Raw genomic sequence first — 21,211 nt, 5'->3', positions numbered from 1 at the left:
CCAATTAACTTCCAAAGTTTGTTCTTAATCAGGATCCCATGTTTCAGAGATGTTTGCCCAGAAAGCCTCAAAATTGTTTTGAAACGCGCAGGTGTTTTCTCTGCAACACCCCCGCTGTGAACATTGCACTGTCAGCTGCCTCTAATCTCCCCGCCTTTCCTATCTCACAGCTCCGGGAGGGCTCCTCAGGCTTCCGGAATGTTCCGCGAGACAAGAGCTCTCTGAGCAGGACGAGTGCAGCTCACCGGGGACAAGCAGCAACATTCCGGGCAAGCGGCGTCACCAGCCGGACCGCGGCCCCTGCAGGTACAGCCTTGTGCCGGGGTCTGGGGGGCATTCCGCTGAGTCTCGCGGGCTTCTGCGCCCACGCTGGGCGGCCAAACGTTTGTTCGTTGATTTTCTAAAATCTCAAGCTCTTGACTGTGAAATGGTTTCTAGCTGGAGGATGTGCTTGGTTCAGAGAAAAAGAGCTGACCTGACGTTTCCAGTCCGTGTTTCTCAAATGTTGTTCTGGAGAAGAAACTCTTCTTTTTCTCCCGAAACACAGTCTTAGCCAAAGCGTCACTGTGTAAAAAGAGACGAAAGTGGGTCTGACTTACGTAATGGGTTTGGAGGGCACAAGGGCCCCCATCCCCCGTTCCTCAGCCAGTCTCCGGGATCAGAAAAATCCTTGTTCGAAGCAGTGAATTTCCCAGCCTCTCTGTGGGTCCATTATGGACCCCCTTGATCCTGTCACAGTGAGTAGAAGTCACAGACGAGCTGCTAATGCTCACAGCAGCAGCGATGAATCTCACGAACGTCTTGCTAAGTGACAGAAGCTAGGCATCAAAAGTACATACTGTTGCATCCACTGACGTGAGATTCTGGAACAGGCAAAACAAATCCTGAGTGACAGAAGTAAATCAGTAGTTGCTGCTGGGGGTGGATGGAGATGGGGAGGGACCTGAGAGAATGACCGGGTGATGGAACGTTCTATGTCTTGAGAGAGGGTTGCCTCACACAGGTGTGTGCACTTGGCAATGCTCTTCAGATCCTAACACTTCAGACTTGTGCGTTTCACTGTGTGTAAATTTTACCTAAAAAAAGAAGCAGCGTCAGCAAACAGGGAGCGTGAGTGCTGAGGGTGGGCAGAGCAAGTGGCCTGTTGTAGCCGAACAGAGTGAGGGTGGGAGGTGACAGCGAGAGCTGAGCCCCCGACAGACCGGCTGGAGCCCACCCCCGAGCCGTCACCAGGTGACGGGACTCTGGTTTGCATTACACGGGACGCACTGAGTTTTAGTGTAAGAGCACGATGCCACCGACGCTGCACAGGCACACCCCGTCCTGTTGGGCTTTGCTTCATTGCACTTTGCAGATACTGTGGGTTTTTACACATTGAAGATCTGTGGCCACCCCAAGTCCCGTACGTCTGTTGGTGCCGTTTCTCTGATGGCATGGGCTCACTGTGTGTCTCTGCGTCGCGTGGTGGTAAATCTGGCAGTATTTCAAACTTTTTATTATTATTGTACTTACGGTGATCTGTGGTCAGTCTTTGATGTTCCTGTTGTAGTTGTGGGGCGCCAGGATCTGTGCCCGTGTGAGATACAGAACTTAACCCACTGTTGAGATGACAACTAAGGCTTTAGAATATTACATAAACTTAGTTGATAAGGCAGCAGCAGGGTTTGAGAGGATTGAAGTTTGAAAGTAGTTCTGCGGTGGGTCAAATGCTCTCAAACAGCACTGCAGGCTACAGAGAAATGGTTCGTAAACGGAAGAGTCCATCTATGCGGCAGACTTCATTGTTGTCCTATTTTAAGAAATTTCGGCAGCCACCCCAGTCTTCAGCAACCCCCCGACCCCGATCAGTCAGCAGCCACCAATGCAGAGGCAAGACGCCCCCACCAGCAAAAACTTTAGGACTCGCTGAAAGCTCAGATGATGGCTGGCATTTTTTAGCAGTGTTTTTTCTAATAAGGTTTGCCTATTGTTTTTCTAGACGTAATGCTCTTGCACACTTAATAGACTCCAGTGTAGTGTAAACGTCACTTTTCTATGCCCTGGGAAACCACGAAGTCCGTGTGACTTGCTTCATTGCAGTGGTCTGGAACGGGCCGCAGTCTCTCCAGGGTCTGCCTGTAGTTGAGGAAGATAGTTGGTTTGTTTGTCACTATGTCAAGTGGACACATCCCACTTCTCGTGCTGAACGTGGCCGTGCACTTTGGCCGCCCCACCTGCGCCTCTCCTGTGTGTCTGGGGAACTGGGCACCGGGCCTCTACCTCCCGCAGACAGACTGGAAAGTGGACAAGGGCTTGTGGTCTGGGCTCCAGTTTCTCTAGTCTTGGAGTCGATGCCAGGAGGCCGAAGAAAAGGGACCTCCTGGGTCCATCCTGCCAAGAGTGGCCATGGCAGAGCAGCTTTGTCCAGTGTCCGGAGCCAACCATAGAGGCAACCCCAACGTGTGAGATCCAGGCGGTGCCCCAGGGTGGGGACTGCAGCGTCTTCCAGTGTGAGGTGGGGGCATTGTTTTTTTTTTGTTTTTCGTGTTTAATTAATTAATTTATTTTTGTTTTTATTTTTGGCTGCATTGGGTCTTGGTTGCTGCGCAGGCTTTCTCTAATTGCAGCGAGCGGGGGCTACTCTTCATTGCAGTGCGCGGGCTTCTCACTGCAGTGGCTTCTCTTGTTGCAGAGCACGGGCTCTAGGAGCACGGGCTTCAGTAGTTGTGGCACGCGGGCTCAGTAGTTGTGGCTCGTGGGCTCTAGAGCGCAGGCTCAGTAGTTGTGGCGCACAGGCTTAGTTGCTCCTCGGCATGTGGGATCTTCCCGGACCAGGGCTGGAACCCATGTCCCCTGCATTGGCAGGCAGATTCTTAACCACTGCACCACCAGGGAAGTCCTGTTTTTGTTTTTTAATTGAAGTAGAGTTGATTTACAGTGTTGTGTTAGTTTCAAGTGTACAGCAAAGTGATTCAGTTATATATACGTATATTCTTTTTCAGAGTCTTTTCCATTAAAGGTTCTTACAAAATATTGAATGTAGTTCCCTGTGCTGTCAGGAGGTCCTTGCTGTTTAGGATTTGGGGTGTTGTTATCGGCAAAGCAGCCTCCAGGGCGTGAACCAGATTCCGTCTCTGTTGCTTGTAAGTCAAACCCCTCACCCAGAGCACTCTTCTGCTTTGAGGGTTGGTCTCTTGCGTTTGAAGGTAGCTGTGGCAGAGATGTCAATAACGAGATCCTTGTTTTTATGTCTCTGGGCCTCCTCACCTAAGAATGCGGGAGTTCTAGCAAGTGATCTGAAGGTCTCATCTGGCGTTACAGACGTGAAAGTCATTGCTAATAGTACTTGATGCCTCCACTTGGATGGCTGCACTGGGTTGAATGGTGATGTCATTGCCCACCTGCCGCAGGGCCCCTGCACTGAGGGGCTGGGGGACCCCTGGGAGAAGCAGTATCCCCGAGGGTCCCAACAGCGGTGCCACAAAGGCTATCTGTCACCAGCCTTCTCTTTGTCCAACATGCCCACCTCCACCCCCCGCCAAGACTTTGGCCCAGAGAAGGGAGGTTGGGGATGCCCATCTTGCCCCTTTGAGGGCAGAGTCCATCTCTAGGCCCTTGGCTGAAGTATCAGAACTAAGAACTGGGACTTCCTGCTCAGCCGTATGGCTGTGATGCAGTAAAGGACCTCATCACTTGCTTCAGGAACTTCTTCAAAATCGACTTATCCGAACCACAGATTTCCCAAACTGACCCCTTCCAGGACACGCGACTGCTCAAGTGGGCAGAGTGTTTGCCCACCAAGTAACTGTGTCTTTATCAAAACTCCTGCTAGATCCTTGCCTTACTGTGCCCGTCAAACCTGTGCTGTTACAGCGAGAGCTTTGCCTGATCATGGTATGATCTCCCTTGTTGAAAGACCCGCCTTAAACCACTGGTGACACATAGTGGGCTGAAGGGTGCCCCCCCCAAAGATATGTCCATGTCCTAATCCCTGGACTCTGTGAGTGTGGCTTTATTTGGGGGAAAAAAGGGCTTGGTAGGTGTTTTTAAGGATCTGGAGATGAGGAGATCATCCTGGATTATCCCGATGGGCCCCAAATCCAATGATGAGTGTCCTTACAAGACACACAAAGGAGAGACACACAGACAGAAGAAGAGGAAGCAATGTGACCACACAGGCAGAGACAGGTGTGGGACCGGCACCAGCTCAGAAACACTGGTGCCCCCAGAGCCAGAAGGGGCCTGGAACAGATCCACCCCCCGAGGGAGCGTGGCCCCGCTGGACTTGGACTTCCGGTCCCCAGGACTGTGAGGGAAGAAATTTCTGTTGTCTTAAACCTCCTAGTTTGTGGAAGTCTGTTAGGGCAGCCACAAGAGACAAGTATAACAGCTAACGGTCAACTCATGTTGACGTGTCCAAAACTGAGCCCCACGTCTTCCTCTGAGGCCCCGGCACCCAGAACCTTCCCCTCTGCGTTGATGTCGCCTCCTGTGTGCAGCTGCTCAGGATAAAACCTTGGAGACACTCTTGACTCTTTCTCTAAGATTTCACAGACAAACCATCAGGAAATCTTGTAGCTCCCACTTGGAAAGTATGAACCCCGAATCGGAGAAGCAGAATCTCCCCCTCCACGTGCTGGATCAGGAGGTCCTTTCTCACTGGTCGGTCTCTCTCTCTCTCTCTCTCTCTCTCTCTCTCTCTCTCTGCCCTTTTTCTCCCATGTGCTCTCATTCATCCCATTCCAGCCTCTTTGCTGTCCCTCTAACACCCCAGGGCCTTTGCACAGACCACTTCATCTGCCTAGAGCACACTTCCTTGACAGCTGGATGGCTCAGCATCTCTCCCCCTTCAAATCTTTGCTCAAATGTCACCTCAATAAATTCTCTCTTGACCACTCATTCCAAATACCAGCCCTGCCACCAGCACTCCCCATCATTTTTATCCTGCCCTATTTTCCCCATAGCCCGTAACACCTTCCGTCATGCTCTGCCCTTTATTTATGTGCTGTGTTTGTTTATTGTCTGTGTCTCCCCTGCTAGAATGTAAACTCAAGACCAGCAGGCATTTTTACTTTCTTTATTCTCCGATCTGTCACCCAGAAGTGTGCCAGACTCAATAAATATTTGTTGAATAAATAAGTGGGGGGAAACAGTGTCACCTGTTTCTTTCATAATAGAATGCATTTGTGGGGATCTCAAAATAGGTGGAAATCATGTGGTCATCAAAACGAATTGTCTGTGGTGTATTTGAAATATGAAGACCTTCAGCGTTGCTCAACTGGTTGTCATTTTTTCCCTCTTATCAGCTACATTGAGAAGCCTCCCCAGTTTGTAGAACAGCAGCATTTTTCTCCCGAGTGTGGGCCAGGATAACCATTGTCAAAGGCAGGCACGTCTGTAGCCCCTGCACACGCTCCCGAGGATAGGCCAGGTTAGGCTGCGGCAACAAACGGCCCCAAAACTTCAGTGGCTGCAGATGGAAAGGGCTGGTGTCTTGGTTGCCCCGGAGTGCCTGGGGGGCCTCGGTGACCGTCCAGGCGGCTGCCCTCCGTGTGACGGCTCATTCTTCTGCCTCCATAGTAAGTGTGCTGCCACGTTCACATGGGTGGGGAAGAGGGCCCTGGCGCACGGGCTTAGTTGCTCCGCGGCATGTGGGCCCTTCCCGGACCAGGGCTCGAACCTGTGTCCCCTGCATTGGCAGGCAGATTCTTAACCACTGCGCCACCAGGGAAGTCCCTGACCCTGGATTTTGAGCTGGGGTAAATATGCTTTATTAGGTGTCCGCGGTGGATAAGATAGTATCCAGCCATCCCTATTTCTTTGGGTGCCTTTTGTAAAATGAGAATGGATGTTGAAAAGTTTTAAATACCCTTTTAGCATAAAATGAAGTTTATCTTTTCCTTTCCCTTTAAATTATATTATTTATTCGATTTCTTCAAATTGGATTGTCTTTATATTCCATGATAAAGATGGTCATGATGTATTTGAAACTGTTACTAGATTCACTCACTAGTAGAAATTTTGCATCTGCATTCATGAGTGAGAGTAGCTGATAGGTTCTTGTCGTTGTTACTGTATCGTCCGTGGTAACTGGTGATGGTTGTATCACGTCTGCTACTGTTGCAGTCTGTTGGGTATCAATATCAAGCTTATGCTCTTTTCATGAAAAGAATTTGAAACATTTGCTTCTTTTTCTGGTCACACGCTGCTTGGCTAAAGTAGATCTGCTACTAATTGCCCCAAGAAGGACTCATAGAATGATATTTTATTAGCAAAAGGCATTTTTGTGGCTGGTCTTTACACTTCAAGGATAGTTTGGCTGGATGTAAAATCATGGCTCGCACCCTCTTTCCATGAGAATATTGTAAGGATTTCTCTCTCTCTCCATCTCTCTCTCCCTCTCTCCCTCTCTCTCTCCCTCCCTCCCTCTCTCTCCCTCCCTCTCCCTCCCTCCCTCCCTCTCTCTCCCTCCCTCTCCCCCTCTCCCTCCCTCTCTCCCTCCCTCTCTCTCCCTCCCTCCCTCTCTCCCTCCCTCTCCCTCCCTCCCTCCCTCTCTCCCTCCCTCTCCCTCTATCTCTCTCTCTCTCTCTGTCTCTGTCTCTCTCTCTCTCTCTCTCTCTGTCTCTGTCTCTCTCTCTCTCTCTCTCTGTCTCTCTTTTGCTTTGAGTGTTACTGTGAAAACACCTGAGACCTACTTGGACTTTTTCCTTCTAAGAGTCTTCCTTTACTTGCATGGCTGCCCAAAGGAATTTTTTCTTTATCTTTGAAGTTTAGTAACAAACTAGAAATGTTTCAGTGTCGACTGCTTAGAGTCATGTAGTATGTTCTTTGATTACATAGATTCAAGTCTTCTTTTACTTCAAAGAAGTTTTCTTGAATTGTATCTTCTCATAGTTCTTCTGTTCCTTTCTGGGTTTCTTCCTCAGGGACTCCAGTTACCTGGATGTAGCGGTCACCTTACATAGCTTGTGCATCATTCCCTCCATACCCTATTTTAAAATGGTCTCTTTTTGGTTTTTCCTTTTTTTTTTTCTTTCTGCTTCTCTATGTCAGCTGTAGACTACAACTTTTACTTTTTATTGTCTTTATTTGGGACAGTATTTATTGTGGCAGTCTCCCCTTTCTCCTTCCAACTCTACATTTCCAAGATGGTTTTACTCTTTTCTTCTACTTCTTTCCCAAGTGCTGTCAGCTTTTGCTTTATCCCTCTTGCTCTCTCACTTGAGATTTTGAATATTTTACTTATCGTCTTCCTTAGTTGCAGTTGTTTCATTCACTTTTTGAAAACAATGCCTGGTGAAATGTTTGTTTGCAGTTTTCATCTGTATACTCTGGTGTGGTCGGCAGGATAATGACCCCAGCCCCCGCCAAAGATAGTCACGTCCTAATTAGTGGAAACTGTGCATACGTTATGTTGTATAATAAAGGGGAATAAATGTTGCAAATGGATTAATGTTGCTAATCAGATGACCTTAAAATGGGGAGGTTACCCTAGATTATCTGGTTGGGCTTAATGTACTCACAGGGGTCCTTAAATGTGGAAGCAGGAGGTAGAAGAGGAGGTCAGGGTGATGCAACATGATAAAAAACTCAACTGGCCATTGCTGGCTTTAAATGTGGAGAAAGAGGCCATGAACTAAGGAAAGCAGGCAGCCTCTAGAAGCTGGAAAAGACAAGAAAACACTTCTCCCCTCAACCCTCCAGAAAGGAACACAGCCATACTGGCATCTCAGTTTTAGCCCATTTTGTGACTTCTGGCCTTCAAAATAAGCCACTTATTTTGTGGTAATTTGTTACAGCACCAATAGGAAACTGATACACATTGCAGAATATCTGAGTACTCTTTGTAAAAAGTTTTGCTGCTGTTTTTCTCACTTTTTCCTCTTAGTCCATTTATGTAGATGTTGTGCTGCTTCTACATATTTTTATTACTCATTACCGAATGAGTTAGGGCTTTGTACCAACCACTGTGAAGACAATCCTGTAGGTGGGAAGGGAAGTTCAGGTAGCATTCCAGCCTTGCAGGGTCTCATGATGCAAAGTCTTGCTTTTTGTCAACTGCAGCAAGAACAGATTTTTTCCTGTCACGTGGCATGTCTTCATGATCCTTTGTGTAGACTTCTGTAAATTGGAATGGTTCCAGTGGGAGCGTTTGTCACCCTCCATTTCTCTGTCCACATTGCAGCAGCAGGTGAAAAGCTTTTGCTCATCAGTTCTCTTACCTTACAGAACTGCATTTTTGCTGGTATTTTCTGAGATTTGCAGCACCTGGACTGTCACCATTTGGATCTCTCCTCAACGTCTCTCCATTTCCTTCTGCCAGCTCTAGGAGGAACTCAGTTGCTTTTGGCAGCATTTTACCTATATGCTAGAGTTTATCTTCATTGGCTGAAAATGAAGTGTGCATTTTTTACTTTTTTTTTTTGGAGTATGGGGGAAATTGAGTTTCATAGATATGTTCATAAGATAATTCTCATCTGAATTTTTAACAAGTGTCTCAATTGACTGAAAGAAATCTTTGGGCCACACTTTGAGAAACATCTAGAAATTTTTCATCATTGAAGGGAGAGACTTGATCTGGAATCAAAGATAAGTTCCAGCCAACCCAGCACCTTGCACCATGCTTGGCAAACACAAATGGCTCCATAAACTGAGTGGACCAAATGGGATTTTTTTCTAGTTCTTCTGCAAGGAAAATCCTACAGGCAAAATTTTTTGTTTGTTTGTTTGTTAAATCAGAAACTAACAACAGGACTTCCCTGGTGGTGCAGTGGTTAAGAAACCACCTGCCAATGCAGGGGACATGGGTTCAAGCCCTGGTCCAGGAAGATCCCACATGCCGCGGAGCAGCTAAGCCCATGTGCCACAACTACTGAGCCCGCGCTCTAGAGCCTGCGAGCCACAACTACTGAGCCTGCGAGCCACAACTACTGAAGCCCGCGCACCTAGAGCCCATGCACCACAACAAGAGAAGCCACCACAGTGAGAAGCCCGCGCACTGCAACGAAGAGTAGCCCCTGCTTGCCACAACTAGAGTAAGCCCGCGTGCAGCAACAAAGACCCAATGCAGCCAAAAATAAAATTAATTAATTAATTATTTTTAAAAAGAACAATTATTATTAAAAAAAAAAAACTAACAACATGTCAAGTAAGGTAGTTTAGCCCCAGCCACTAGCCGGATGAAGCACTATTTATGAAGGTAGCTCTTAGGATCCTGGTGAGAAAAGATCAAAGGCAAGTCCAATGGCCCTGTTTGCCCAAAAGTATCTCTGAGTCAGTCTTCAGGGCTTGAAAACTCCCACCATTCAGTGGGCTGAAAAGTAAGGGGGGAGGAATTGTCTCTAAAAGTACATGAGAATGCCTGGTCAAAAAGAAAAGGACTGCATCAAGCCCTACCATAAGATGAGGAGCAGCCTTTGTTTATAATAGCATGAAACAACTGCTGATGAAAAACATCTTTGATTAATTCGTTAACGCACCAAAGACTGAAATGTAAGACTTGATACCATAAAGCTCCTAGAAGAAAATGTAGGGAAGAGCTCATCAATATTGGTCTTGGGAATGATTTTCTTTAACATGATTCCAAAAGCACAAACAGCAAAAGCAAAAATCAACACACGGGACTACATCCAACTCAAAAGCTTCTGCCCAGCAAAAGAAACAATTAACAAAATGAAAAGAGAGCTTACAGAATGCGAAATTTTTGCAAACCATATATCAGATAAGAAGTTAATAGATAACTATATCCAAAATAGGTAAAGAACTTACAGAACAATAACAAAAAACAAAGTCTGATTAAAAATGGGCAGGAGGGGCTTCCCTGGTGGCACAGTGGTTAAGAATCCACCTGCCAATGCAGGGGACACGGGTTCAAGCCCTGGTCCAGGAAGATCCCCACATGCCGTGGAGCAACTACGCCCGTGTGCCACAACTACTGAGCCCGTGAGCCACAACTACTTACTGAGCCTGTGCTCTAGAGCCCGTGAGCCACAACTACTGAACCCGCGTGCCACAACTACTGAAGCCCGCACACCTGGAGCCCATGCTCCGCATCAAGAGAAGCCACCGCAATGAGAAGGCCGCACACCTCAGCGAAGAGTAACCCCCGCTCGCCACAACTAGAGGAAGCCCGCGCGCAGCAACGAAAACCCCATGCAGCCAAAAATAAATAAATAAATAAATAAATTTTTAAAATTTTAAATTAAAAAAAAAATGGGCAGGAGAATGAAATAGACATTTTTCCAAAGAGGACATCCAGGTGGCCAACAGGCATATTAGAAGATGCTCAGCATCACTAATCACCCGGGAAATGCAAATCACAACCACAAGGTGGTACCACCTCACACCTGTTGGAATGACTGTCATCACTAAGCATCTATGTTGTGCCAGGACTATGTGGTCAGATTTATCAAAACTGTGAGAGCTAGTCTCAGATTTGTTTAGACAATAAGTAAACGTGATGCTGATAAGAGAGTGTGTGCCTTGTGAGTAATGGTGGTTTTTCTCTACTTTTGATCAAAATATCATTCATGGAATATCTAATGTTGGCATTACTACTCTGGAAAGAGTTACAAATGCTGAGTCCTCCTGAACTTGTCCTTTATTCACGGGGATGGTGTGATGTGCTGAATTGTGTTCCACTCCCACCTCAAAATTAATATGTTGGCGTCCTAACCCCCTTAGAATGTGACTGTATTTGGAGACGGGGTCTCTAGAGAGGCAGTGATGGTACAATTAGGTCACTAGGATGGGCCCTAACCCACTATGACTGGTTATAAGACGAGATTAGGACACAGACACAAAGAGGGGTGACCATGTGAGGACACAAGGAAAAGACGGCCATCTGCAAGCCAAGGAGAGAGGCCTCAGAAGGAACCAACCCTGCTGACACCTTGACCCTGGACTTCCAGGCTCCCGAACCGTGAGGAAATCAATTTCTGTTGGCTCAGCCACCCAGTCTGAGCCGGAACAAACAGGCGTGGACCCCGTCACAGAACATCATTGATAAGCATCACCTGACTTCATCCTTGGACAATCTTGTTCTCCTCACAGCAGTCTCCCGCTGTCATGCTTTTCTTTGACCTTCTTGTAACAAACCCCTAAAGAAATAATAAATATCTTGAAACCCAAGACTGACATGAGCGGACAACTTGGATAAATTTATGTCAGGATACCGACAGAGGCCTGCCTTTCAGACAGGATAATGAAGGTGGCTATTCCCAAGTTCTGTCTGGGTTTCTACGAAGCTTCTGACTTAATTCCCCCCTCCCCCCAACAGCAGGGGTTTATAGACGAAAGGTCAGCTGGGATTATGGGCTTTTTAACCTAATGCAATCAATGACAGCGACCTCTCCAAGTTTATTTCCAACTCAAAAAAGATGGGCAATTATACGAAATTTATGCTCAGCTAAGAAGAAAAGCAATTATAATGATTTTTGCGTGCACTTGAAGAATATTGATGCATTCCCCACAGGTGTATGGAAGCTAATTAGCATTTCCATTAATATTAGTTAACATGATTAATATTTACTTCTCCGTGCCAGGCACCGTGCTCGGTGCTGCAGACAGACAGAAGAGATCTGGTGCGGGGATTAGTGGAGCTTAGGATCTCGTGAGAGAACCAGACGCTGATGAAACAAAAACAAAGATGCTTCACAAACTGTGATAAGCATGATGAAGGAAAAGGCAGGGCACCCTGAGAGAGTGGGGCTGGGGAGGGAGGGGCAGACCCAAGCAGAGACCCACGTGAGCTGCATCTGAGAAAAAGTATGAGCACAGAAAAGCAAAAGCATCGCAGTGGGCAGACAGCCTCCCCTGGGTCACTCTGTAGCCATTCAGGGCTCCATAGCCTGCTGGAAAGACTCCTAACTTGATAGTAAAAGCAGTGGGATGGGTGTGTGTGTGTGTGTGTGTGTGTGTGTGTGTATATAAATTCATCTATTTATTTATTTTTGGCTGCGTTGGGTCTTCGTAGCTGTGCGTGGGCTTTCTCTAGTTGTGGTGAGCGTGGGCTTCTCATTGTGGTGGCTTCTCATTGTGGTGGCTTCTTGTTGCGGAGCCTGGGCTCTAGGCGCTTGGGCTTCAGTAGTTGTGGCTCGCGGGCTCTAGAGCGCAGGTTCAGTAGTTGTGGCGCACAGGCTTAGTTGCTCCGTGGCATGTGGGATCTTCCCGGACCGGGGCTCGAACCCGTGTCCTCTGCATTGGCAGGCGGATTCTTAACCACTGTGCCACCAGGGAATCCCTGTGTGTTTTTTTAAAGCAGCTTTATTGGGCTACAGTTCATCCATTTAAAGTGTACGGGATCAATGGCTTTCTGGATATTTCCGGATATGTGCAGCCATAACCACGGTCAATTTTAGAACATTTTTATCATCTCAAGAAGAAGTCCCATACATGTAGTCATGACCCCACTGTTCCCCACCCCCATCGTAGCCCCTGGTAACCACTAATCTACTTGCCATCTCTATGGATTTGCTTGTTCTGGACATTACATGCAAATGAAATCATACAGTGCGTGGTCCCTTATGACTAGTTTCTTTCAGTGAGCATCATGTTTTCAAGGTTTATGTTGTAGCACATGTGTCAGTTCTTCATTCCTTTTTATGGCTGAATAATATTCCATCGTATGAATAGACCACATTTTGTTTATCCTTTCATCCATCAGTGGACACTTGGGTCGCTTCTACCTTTAGGCCACTGTGAATAATGCTGCTGTGAACACGGGTGTGCAAGTTTTCACGTGGATATACATTGTCATTGCTTATGCGTGTATAGGAGTGGAACTGCTGGGTCGTACGGTAACTGTGGTCAGTCCTACAGCCACCAGACTGTTTACCTCAGCGGCTGCACCACGTTACGTTCCCACCAGCAGTGGATGAGGGTTCCAGTCTCTTCGCATCCTCATGGACACTTGTTGTTGTCAGACTGTTTGATCTACCTGTTCTGGAGGGTGTGAGGGGTATCCCACTGTCTTTGAGTGCCTTTAAGCTCAGAGATGCCAGGACCGTCCAGGGCTGTGGTTTAGTGCTACAGTTCTCAAACTTGAACGCTCATCAGCATCACGGAGGGAGATTAAAATGCAGAAGACGGGCCCTGCTCCATAGTCTGATTCGGCAGGTCTGGGGTGGCCGGGAATTGCATTTCTGATGAGTTCTCAGGTGATGCTGCTGCTCCAGAGACCACACTTTGAGAACCACTTTGCCAAACTACTGACGCTGTGGGTAATCATTACTCAAATCCATTTCCCCTGCCTTCACTAATTAAGGTCGTCTACCGAAGACTTGCACGTCCTCCAGGCAGCACGGAGCCTGAACAATCAGGTGTTTGCCGGAGTTGTGGTCCAGGAGCTTGGAGTCAGCTGTATCTGGTTCCAGCTGAGCCGGTTAAGACCCTCCAACTGGGCATGCGCGAGTGTCCGCTCCGTGACCTTTTGACATCAGAGGACAGAAAACTCCACCCTCGGGTCGAGGGCCGTGGCTTAGTTACGCCTGCACAGAACGACCTCGACCACACCTTTTCCCATCCCCTCTCCCCAGGCTCCCCACGCCTCCACTGCCCCGCTGCTTCGTTCTTCATCCCACAAACGCCTCAGCCCCTCACCTTCGGGGTGCTGATCTGAGACCTGTTCTGTCCCCTTACTTGGCTGCCTTGCCAAGAACCCTGTCTGTGCTGCAAACCCAGGCACCGCAGCGTTTGGGCTTGCTGTGCGCGGCCAAAGCAAACCTGGTTGGCTAACAGCTTTGAGAAAGGAAGCAAGAGTGGGTTGAGTTGAGAAGCGAGTGGGAGGTGAGGGAAGAAAGGCAGAGACAAGGAAGGAAATGGAGAAGGAGCCGTAGGGAACGGACTGAGGCGTCGAGACTTGCCCGTGTTAAATACAAAGACCTGCCCCTGGATGCTCGCAGCAGCTTCACCGAAGTCGCTGAGAATTGGAAGCAGCCAAGGTGCCCTCAGCAGGTGCATGGATACACATGGTTCATCCAATCAACGGATTATTATTCAGCACAGAGAAGAAATGAGCTGTCACGCCGTGGACAGGCTTGGCGGAACCTTCAATGCATGTCACTGAGCGAAAGCAGCCAGACTGCAAGGGCCATAGGCTGTGAGGCCAAGCGCGTGACATCCTGGAAAAAGTGAAACTGTGTAGACAGTCGGAAGATCAGTGGTTGCCAGGGGTTGGGAGAAGGAAGGAGGCAGGGATGAATAAGTGAGCACGGAGGATATCCAGGGCAGTGCGAGGACTCTGATGCAGTCACGGTGGATGCATTTGTCAAAACCATGGATTGTTTGATGCAGAGTGAAACTGTGGACTCAGTTCGTGACAAGGCAGCAATATTGGTCCATCGGTTGTAGCACACATCTTGCACAGATAAGATGTAAACAACGGGGGAATGAAGGAGGGGCTCAAGGGCACAGGGGAGGGTCAGGCCCTGATCTGGGCCTCCCCCCCCACCAAGGGCAGCAGGTGGAAAGGAGGAGGCAGCCCAGGCGTAGGGCCCAGTGGGCACAGCTGGGAAAGTGAAGGAGTCTCACACTGGCGGCTTTCGTTTTCTAGGTGGAGAAGGGTGCCAAGTTATTGTCTTAAAATGGGGCGGGGGGGAGGATGCGGGGTTTGAGAGTCAAAGCAAACATGGGATCACAGACACGGAAGCTGATGAGAGGACCTGGTGGGCGTGCTGGGGGCACGGAGGGCCTGGCCCTTAGCCGGCCAAGCTGGCTGCCTGCAGACGCAGGAAGTCTGTTCCTCACACCCTCTCGAAACGGGCATTTTTTTTTTTTTTTTTTTTTTTTTTTTGCGGTACACGGGCCTCTCACTGCTGTGGCCTCTCCCGTTGCGGAGCACAGGCTCCGGACACGCAGGCTCAGCGGCCATGGCTCACGGGCCCAGCCGCTCCACAGCATGTGGGATCTTCCTGGACCGGGGCACGAACCTGTGTTCCCCGCATCGACAGGCGGACTCTCAACCACTGCGCCACCAGGGAAACCCTAAAATTTATTTTTTATTGAGGTGAAATTCATATCACATAAAATTGCCCACTTTAAAATGAACAGTTCAGTGGTATTTAGTACATCCGCAGGGTTGTGCAGCCACCATCTCTAATTCTAGAACTTATTCATCTCAAAAGGAAACCCTGTACCCTTAAGGAGTCACTCCCCGTTCCCCCACCCCCACCCCCGACCCCTCCGCCAGCAGATCATGACAAATGCTAATCTGCTTTCTGTCTCTATGGATTTGCCGATTCTGGACCTTTCATATAAGTGGAATCATGTAATATGTGGCCTTTTGTGTCTGGCTTCTCTCACCTAACATGTTTTCAGGGTTCATCCATGCCGTAGTGTGATCGGTATTTTTTTTTTTGGTATGAACGAATAATATTCCATCAGGTGTGTAACTATATCATCCATTCATCTGTTGGACGCTTGGGTTTATCTACCCTTTGGGTTGTAAATAACGATGCTGTGAACACACGTGTAGATGCCCTACTTTTGAACAAACACTGGCCTGTGCCACTTCCCCACTCACCTCCACCCTGTCCTTCTGTTCCCTCCAGACTCCCAGCCCAGTTACCACCAAAGCCCTCGCCAAGCCCTGAGGAAAGGGAGAATGGAGTCACAGGGGCCCTGCCGCTCGCAGAGTGTTTCCAGACCTTTTTCTATGTACTTCTATTTGCATACACAAACATGCAACGGAAGGAAACACTGTGTTTCTATGAGAGAGAGGGAGTGAGAGGGAAACATCGATGAAATTATTCTGGACCTTTCATATGGTAATTTGCTTTTTATTTTCTTAACGCTTTGTCTCAGTGGTCTGTCCACAGTAGTACACACAGATGCACTTAATTATTTTTAGCTGCTGCAAAATAGCCCCGCGTCCCAGTCACTGCTGCTTAATGAGCTCCTCTCCTGTTGATGGGCACATAGGAGGTTTTCCATTTTTCACTCTACCGAGTCATTTTGCTACAGGCATCGTTTAAACGCTTCCTCTTGTAAAAGTGCCACGATTTCTGCTGGGTTGATTCTGAAAGAGGTCTCAGTCGCCGGAAATGTGCATTTTTAGTTTGAATAGAATCTAACAATTGTCCCCCTCCTTCCCAGTGCTTGTCCCAAGGCTCCACTAGGAGAACCTGTCTCCCTGTTCTTTTGTCAACACCCTGCGTTCTCCAACTTGATGCTATTGCAAATCTCATGAGGAAAACAGTTCTGAATTTTTGTTTTCATCTCCGTTTCCCTGGATGACAACCACATAATTGTCTGTGGATTGGACGAAGGCAGTGGTTCTCAACCAGGGGTGATTGTATCCCCTCCAGCAACAATGTAGCAAAGTCTGGAGACATATTCGGTTGTCATGCTGGGTGAGCAGTGCTCCTGGCATCTAGTGGGTAGAGACCAGGGATGCAGCTGAACATTCCACAGTGTACGGGACACCCCACAACAAAGAAGATCAGTGAGGCCAAAGCTGAGAAACCAAGGAGAAGGCAAATATAGTGTACGAAACCTATCACTGTAACTGAGCGCACCCTAGAACAAGGCATGTGGTTTTTATAGAAAACGAGGATGATGAGACATTTCTCAGCAAAACCTCATCTCCGTACACGAGCGTTGGAGAGCCGCCCTCTAGGATGAAGTACACCAGCCACAATGGCAGTGAGGACTTCCTGTCAACGGGGATTAGCAGTGCGATTGCCCACATGTAATTCAGCATCTCCAGCCTCAAGTGATAAGAACCAGGTCAATGGGATTTGCAGACCACAGTCCCTCGCTGACCCACAGTGCCCTTCTGTTATTTCCTATCACTCTCCTATCCCCTCTGTGCTGGGCACATGTCCCTACCTGAACGATTCCAAGCATCCCTTCACTTTTTGTGCCTTGCCTTTATTTCACAGGCAGGTATTCGAAAATGCCCATTAAATTATTCAACATTTTCTGCTACATAATGCAAATTTATTCCCCTCCACTTTCCCAAATCATCTTAAGGGAAAGAATTAACTGTTGAGGAAACAAATTTATGCATATTATTCCTGACCTCTGCCTCTCTTCAAAACGTTAAAGGGAAATTCTGCACCAACCTGACAAAGACGAACCTTAAAAACAAATTTCACTGCATAAAAATCCCCAGGATTAACTTCCATGGGCAAGAGCTTGGAAAGGGCCCATCTCCCTCGGGTTTCTGTAATGAAATTCAGCAAATAATCAAAAGAACAAACATTAGGAACAATAATGGGCCAAAATATTTTCTCCTTCATAAGCTTTGTTAATAATTCCCGTACATACGCCCACACTCATCCTACAGCTCTGGTTTAATAAAACACGACGGTCGACAAGAATTTCATAAGGTTTCAGCCTTTTGCTCCCTTTTGACGCGTGAGTGAATGTTAATACAGTAGACGCGGATGGGGTCCGGAGGCGGGTTCACCCACATGGCCCCGTGTTGCCTCAGTTCACCAGGGAACCGAACATCCCAGTCAAGGCTGCTGTCCATTTATGGCATGGACCCTCCAGGTGGATTTGAAACAGTCAGTGCTGCTTTTAAAAATGCGTGGGGGTGGGCTTCCCTGGTGGCGCAGTGGTTGGGAGTCCACCTGCTGATGCAGGAGACACGGATTCGTGCCCTGGTCCGGGAGGATCCCACGTGCTGCAGAGCGACTGGGCCCGTGAGCCATGGCCACTGAGCCTGCGCGTCCGGGGCCTGCGCTCCGCAATGGGAGAGGCCACAGCGGTGAGAGGCCTGCATACCGCAAAAAAAAAAAAAAGAAAGAAAACGGGTGGGGTGATGTAGAGGCACATGTGGGAAACAGCCTCCCAAAGTTCGTTCTCACATGTGAGTAAATGTGCAGTTGCTAAATTCTACACAGTTAACGAGGAATCTTTCATAATTTCTTGAATAGACCATATTTGCTGATTCCACAAATATATATGGGGTAGACTGAATTACTGGTGTGAATTCTTCCCTCCCTTGTATTGTACATCCAAATATTCATGGTGGGCAGAGTATTTCCCCACCACTGGACACTGGCCTTGGCCGTATGTCATGCTATGGCTAATAGGGTGTTAGCAGGCGACATGCTAAGGCTTAAAATGTGCTCATCCAGTTGGGCTACATGCTGCATGCCTCTGGTGTCCCACTAATCCCAAAATAAGAAGCACAGAGCAGGCAAGCTCTGGCCGAGCAGAGCCAAACCCAGCCTAGATCAGCCAAATCCCCACCAACTGGCAGACACGGGAGCCAGAAATAAGTGCTTGTTATTGTTAAATGCTTGCCATTGTTCACTAGTGAGTTTGGGGTTGATTTGTTACACAGCGTTATTGTGGCAATAGCTGACCAATACACTCCTATAGTACTCTCAAACTCGGTGCAAAGATGAAAAAAGTTTTATAAAAGAAGATCCCAGTGTTTAAGGGGCTTGAAGTCGAGTGAGGGGTGCAGACTTGTAAACTGATGCAAAACTGACAGAGGTGCTGTTACCAATGTATGAGCCACGGTCGTAGGAACCTAGAGGCAGGGCAGGGTGCTGTGCTCCTTCTAAGAGATCATGTTCCCGTGTCCAAGCTCGTACTACTCACCCACGACAGGCCAGTAAATCAAGATACAAGCTGCTGGGGCGAGGAAGAGCGACTTTATCTGGAAGATAAAGAACCATCTTAGCCAAGTCAGAATTCAGGCTCCTTTTATACTAAAAAGGGAAGGCGATGTGGCTGGTCGAGGCCGACTTCTTGGTGTCAAGAATCCTTTGTTCCTGCAGCTCTGCACGTAGGTCAGGTCACCGTGTTCCTGTAAACCTCCAACAGGACAAATGTCTTTCTCTGTTCTGCAACTTTTTATCTAAATGGAAAAGTGTTATACCCTTAAAGGTCAGAGCCTTGAGAATGGGCTCTCCTGTGTATTTCAGGCTATAGGCAACATTCTTAACTGGAAGCTAAAGCAATAGAGTACAAAGGTTAAAAGTAAAAGAAACAGATCCAGTATGGAGTCAGATTTATTCTTCCCTATTACAATCAGGGTACCCTTCCTTGGGAAGGCAACGCAAACTGAGATTTATCAAGCAACTAAGGGAGAAGAAAGAGCTTTTAAGCAAAGAGAAAAAGTGGGTGCAGTGTCCATGGGTCTGCTGGCATGCAGTCTGGCCAGAGTATGGGATGTTAGGGGCAGGTAAATTGACAAATGGGGCCAGAACTGGGGCCCTGTACCCCACTGCACCCCATTGCAACCAGACCAGTAGCCGCTTCTAAAGTCCTTTGGAAAAAATCTGATGTAAAAACCTGAAAATGATTAAAAAGAGACTTTGAAATAGTGAAAGAAAAATTCAATGTGAAATGAGTATAATAATAAATAGCAACCTTAGACAATGCTGGCATCTCCAGATGAGACTTGATTTTTCAGCTATGCCTGATAATGGACAAACTGAGGGTCATGGAAGCAGAAAATATCATCCAGACCGATAGGGTGTGAAAGTCAACAAAGAATTGGAGCAAAACACCAAAAGGATAAAAAGCTTGTAAGTGGGCTGAAATCTCCCAGACAGAAAAAAATGTCAGTTGACTGAAATCTAAGCTTCTGCACGCTGGGTGTGATGTCCCCTACTCACCCTGTCTCATCTATGACAGCACTAAGTATCTGAAGAGCTCCCAGGGCTGGTGGCAGGACGGTGTGTTAAAGGATCCTGCAGCCCAAGAAGAGCACCTTGCAGTTCACTACGTCCAGGGTCAATGCCTGGAAAGGTGTACATGGGAAGGACCGAGGCACAGACTCACCACCCACCAGGGGAGCCTGGCAGCCAGCATAAATGCAGGCCGCAGGCTCAGGTTAGGACAGTAGGGCTTGGTGGGGACTGGGGCTCACAGCCCAGAAGGGCAGCTGCTGCTCAACCCCACCCACCTGTGGGCAGGCGTGTTTGAGGACCCTGTAATGCTGCATCTTCTGATCGTTTTGGGACAGGTCACTTATCGTGTAAAAGCTGTTAACAATTCAAATGAAAACAAACAAACAAAAAACAGATAAGTACTGCATGTGTCAAAGTAAAAACCTGGAAAGATTAAGTCCCAACTGCTGGCCAGCAGTTGAAAGTTTTCATTTAAATCCCAAGGGGTATGGAAGGGCTCGCTACCAGCATAGGATTTCAAAAAGAGCCAGATTTTACCTGGAATCCAAAAGCCTCCTTTGCATTAAGAGTCAGACTAGGAAAGGCTTTGTAAAACCTTGGGAGGAAGAACACAAAAGGCAAGAGCAGAAAATGTCAGCTGGCTTCAAAGTATTTCTGAAGCATCTGTGCCAGGTCTTGAGAATAAAATACAGATACAGTGACCGTGTTTTCCTCCAAATGTGGCTTTGTGGGATCTGGGTGGCGGGGGTGTTGTTGGCTTGGAGTTTGTAGAAGTATCATACAAAGGAATAAAAACAAAATCGCATTTAGTTATGAATTTACCTGAGGGTTTCCCTATGTATTCTGAATACCAGCCTTTTTCACAGTATTATGTCATCGTGAGAACCATTGCAGGGGTCTTAACCATTTCATAACTTTTTCTTGGTGCATCTGTCAGGGTTCAATCAGGGAAGCAGGGCCACTATGAGAATTGTGGAACTAGGGGTTTATTCTAGACATTGGACCTTTACCCACCCGGGAAGTGAAGGCTTGGAAGGTGCTTCTGGGAGATCACAGAAAAGTCATTCAGCAGTTTTCCCGGAACATGGAGCAGTGGGCAAGGTGGGTCCTTGGGGGAAATAAAAGAAGTCAAGCACACGCGGCAACTTTAGCAGACTTGGCTGGGAATTCCATGGAGAGGATGGTGGGACACACACCTGGGTGGCTACTGTCCCTCTGGACCATGGCCAAGGGTCTGCAGGTGAAAAGAGTAGAGGACGCTGTGACATGGAGCCCAGAGGATGTCTGCACCCGCCCCGGGCAGGGTGGAGAGTGTGAGGGCCACTGGCCCCGGGGCACCTCGCGTCTGCCCATTCCAACCGCTGACCGGCAGCTGCTGCTCGCCCCTCCCTCAAATCCCCCATAAATTCCTCTTCCCACCAACTCTAACCAGAAGCTTATAGGGCGGAGACGGGGAAATGTAGTTCTCAGCCTCAGCCAAGCTGATCAGGTGATTCTGCACACATGGTGAATGATAAAGTGAAGTTAAAACACTTTATTTAGGTCAGTATAATTTTGAAAGCATATTTAACACAAGTTACTTTATAAACATTTATTTCGTAAAATATAGAGAAATAGGTGGGGTTTTCCAATAAGCT

The 21,211-nt window shown here is 47.8% G+C and overlaps 1 long non-coding RNA gene across 1 annotated transcript in view; it reads left to right on the top strand.

The window, feature by feature from the left end:
* The window catches only part of LOC309816958, a 93,032-nt gene that overhangs the window by 479 nt on the left and 71,342 nt on the right, over positions 1-21,211 (top strand). Inside the window, exon 2 of the long non-coding RNA XR_014296078.1 lies at positions 171-306. This is a non-coding gene — a long non-coding RNA (uncharacterized lncRNA). The remainder of the gene's footprint in view (positions 1-170; positions 307-21,211) is intronic.

The sequence above is a fragment of the Mesoplodon mirus genome, assembly GCF_964341445.2.
Source record: "Mesoplodon mirus genome assembly, chromosome: 15".
NCBI lineage: Eukaryota > Metazoa > Chordata > Mammalia > Artiodactyla > Ziphiidae > Mesoplodon > Mesoplodon mirus.
Note: the sequence above shows the minus strand (reverse complement) of the source record. Positions and strands in the feature narration are given on the sequence as shown.